Here is a 4,162-nt window from a genome sequence, read left to right as displayed (position 1 = left end):
CTTATTATCGATGAGACATAATGGTGTTGATCATGTCCATCATAAATTAAGTGCATCTCATACAAACATTATGAGATAGCCGCTTAATAACTTGTCACCGGAGTTTGTCCCTTCTATAGCGTCACAAAATTTGGTTAATCTATTTACTCACCAATTCAAAATTATGTTTGCCATAGCCCATGTGTTAATGTTACTATAGAAAAAATTTTAACTTTTGTACCACAGACTTTATTTAGTATTTTGCTTACTTTTTCAAATGTGAACACAATAAAGGATAATTATTCTTATATTATACAAAATATAAGTCTAATTTTTTTTAATATGTCAAATATATTACCGTACAAAAATCTTATGATTATTATTGATATATTGGTAGAGTGTCATCAACAGATAAATAAAAATAATAATAATTTGGCTAATATATTGATTCATCATATGACAAAAATATTTAATTTTTTATTGAGTCGACAAATATTAAATATGAGCAATTAATCTATAAAGTAAATTAAATTGCTAAAATAATTAGTATAAAGAAAAATTAAAATAATTTCATTGAAGTATAATAAAAAAAAATGCAGAACAAAATTCTCTTGAACATAATTTGTATTTGGGTAAAAAAATCAAAATGATGGTAATATAATAAAAGATGATATTGAACTACAACAAAATATTAATCAAGTTGTTAAATAAAATAACGTTGTGGGACAAGAGGTCAATCAAATGGTCGAACAGATTCTAAAAAGATTGGGATTTAATATTAGATTTGCAAATAAACTTTGGTTTATGTCTTCTTTTTCTGAATTTATCAAACAAATTAAATTGTCTAAGAGATAGAAATTTTTTAAGTCATTAACTATATTTTCTGAAAAAAATGAAGAATTGTTAGTAGAACACATTGCTCATTATACTATCAAAATCAATGAGATAGCGTCAAATGAATATTTAAAGATGAAATGATTTTCCTTTTCATTGACAAGAAATGTCTTTTCATGGTTTTTAACCTAAAGCCAAATTTAATTCACTCTTGGATACAATTAAAAAGAGATTTTCATAAATAATTTTTTCGTAGTGAATTAAGAATCAATTTAAGTGTTTTGTTCTCTATCAAATGCAATGTAGGAGAATCAATTGATAAATATTTGGCTAGATTCAAAAATATGAAAAATAGATGCTTTACTTCAGTTTCAGAATCTGAAGTTGTAAAAATGGTTGTAAATGGATTAGAATTTGGAATTAAGAAAAAGCTTGAAGATCAACAATATCATGATATGACTCAACTTGTTGAAAATATTAGACAAATTAAACAGTTAAAAGTTGAAAAAGAAACAAAATATAAAGAAGTGATAAAAAAAATAAATAATTATCAAATGTCTACATCTCATTGAATAAGCTATGTAGAGAATGATTGGAAAGAAATTTCTGAAGTATAAGATAAATAACTTTAATTTACTGTAAATAAGGGATAATTTTGATAATAGTAAAAAATATGACAAAAAATAATTTCATCTTCTTTGTTTTTCTATAGTCTTTTATCTTTTCTCCATTCTTATTTTTATTTTTTTTCTCTCTTCTTTTTCTAGTTTTCTATCTCTTTCTTATTTATCATGATCTTCTTTCTTCGAATTTTTTCTTATCTTTTTCTGTTTCTCTATTTTGTTTCTCTTTCTTATTCATCTAATCTTTTTTGCTTTTTCTTTCTCATTTTTCTTATCTTTTAAATTCTTATTTTTTCTTATATTTTAGTTTTAACTATTTTATTTACATTGTTATTATTTTATTTTTAAAAAAATAAAATAAAATAATATACATCAAGTTTAAAATTATGAAAAAAATCTCTCATTAACATTTGGGTATGTAATTCATAAATACAAAAGTCTAATTGACTTAAAATTCTATTAAGTCTATTGACATTTAGAATCAAAAGTATTAAAATATCAGTATAAAAATTTTATAGGATTAAAACTTTATCAAATCTAATTAACAGTTAGAACTTAATATATGAAAAAAAAGATTTCATGAAGTTAAGATTCTGTAACTTATAAAGTTAAAAAATTGGGTCAATTAACAATGTCAATTAGAATAATAAAGGGGTATGTATCAAAAAATTAAGATAAAGATCAATTAACACGGTTAATATGCCAAAAATTATAACAGATATCATTTGACATGTTTACAAATTTCATACAGAAAAATAAATTTCATTAATAGACAAATTTTTAACTATCAATGTAAAAATTTTTATAGACTTAAAAATTCTGTTAAGTCTATTAATGATTAGCATTTAATTTTTCAAGCAAATACATGCTTAAAGTATTAACTTAAAGGCACTTGACACTTCTAATATCAATTGGTCGAAAAATAAGATAAATATTAATTAATATTTTTAACTTGTCAAAAGTAAGATAATGTTAATAAGAGCGGTCAATAAACAACTAAGTTTTCACACTTTCAATCATTGCATGTCTTTAAGTGACAAATTTTGAGAGTATTATGTTAGGCAAAAGAAAATATTATCTCCAAAAAAAATTTGAATGATGCAAAAAAAATTGTAACTGATACGATATCATTGGATATACTTGGTCAAAGATGTAACTGACAGAAGTAGCAATGCAAGCGTAAAAAAAAAAGTGCGAGACGATTACTAATTCAAATTTGAAAATTGGCAAAAATATTATAGAAGTAACTGTTAATTGACATTAAGTTAGTTTATAAATAGAGTTTTGACAAATATTTTAATCAATTCGGTTCTTTTGAAGAAATATTTGAAAATCTAACAATACTCTTGGTTTTTCTGTCATCACATAGAGTAAAACTGAAAATTTTGAATAATTTTTTTGAAGTCTAAACTCAAATTTGTATTCTATTTTTTATTTTTAATTAATTTTTTTTGTTTGTTCTTTTTCATCTTTTTTTTCGTTTTTCTTTTAATTTCTGTATTTTACTTTATCTCTGACATGTTTTTTTTATTTTACTTTTGAAATTACAATGAAGACTTTGAGATATCTAAAAAAATCGTTTTCACTTTTTGAATTAAGATGTAAATAAAACTAAAAAATTATTAATTTATTTATTGTTAATAATAAAACAAAAAATTAAGTAAAACAATAATAAATATGTGACTATAAATATTACATATATAAAATTATAAATATTAAATTAAATTAGATAATTATTGATTATTATCTCTCCAACATTAGTAAATATGATGTAAAGACCAACAAAAAAATATTCACATATATTAATTAATTTTTGGGTAAAATATATTTTTTGTCTTCAAAATTTGATATAAGTTTTAAAAATACTCTTAAGTTCTATTTTGTTTTTTTTTATCTTAATAGTTTCTTATTTGTATCAAATATATCTTCAGAGACTAAATTTTCAAAAAATTTAAGACCAATATAACAATAATGCATGAAAATGATGCTTGATTTACTTGTGCTAAAAAGTTGTTCTTATAAAATTATTGTTAAATCGATCTTAAATTTTTTAAAAAATTAGCTGTCAGAAATATATTTGATACATATCGAAAATTTTTAGGATAAAATTAAAATAAAATAAAACTTATATTTTTAAAATTTTTGTCAAACTTCATGAACAAAAAATATATTTTCCCGTTAATTTTTTTAACTATATATCTATATATGTATACATATATATTACGTATACATATTGCTTTTAAAACTTTATTTATATACAAGTCTTAATCATTAAGTTATATTTTTTATTTTATATTTTTATATCATATAAAATATATCATTTATATCCTTGAAAACACAAAATATGGATGTGGGGGGTGTTTTATATATAGCAAAAGTGTTCAAATATTTATTATCTAATGAATCCTTGGAGGAGTTGAAGGAACGGTTCTTCCTCGTTTGAATCGTGTCATTCCCATGTCAACACTCAAAAATCTATTGTCTGTTCTTTTTATTATTTTCTTTTTGGTTGTATCAATTTAAAGATGCTATTTTATCGAAAATGGCAAAAACCTTAAACCTAGTTTTCTCAGAAATGGAACAGCTTGACTCAATGTCTCTACCACTTCAAAATGCGCTGTCCCTCAAATATATATGCTTATATTGGTTTATCTAATTAAAGATTTTAAGGATGTTAAATGTAGAAAACTTAAAAAATTTCCACTTTTAGATCCTATATATAAACA

This window comes from Arachis duranensis, chromosome 5, assembly GCF_000817695.3.
Source record: "Arachis duranensis cultivar V14167 chromosome 5, aradu.V14167.gnm2.J7QH, whole genome shotgun sequence".
NCBI lineage: Eukaryota > Viridiplantae > Streptophyta > Magnoliopsida > Fabales > Fabaceae > Arachis > Arachis duranensis.
The sequence above is the reverse complement of the archived record's forward strand: the minus strand, read 5'-3'. Positions refer to the sequence as shown.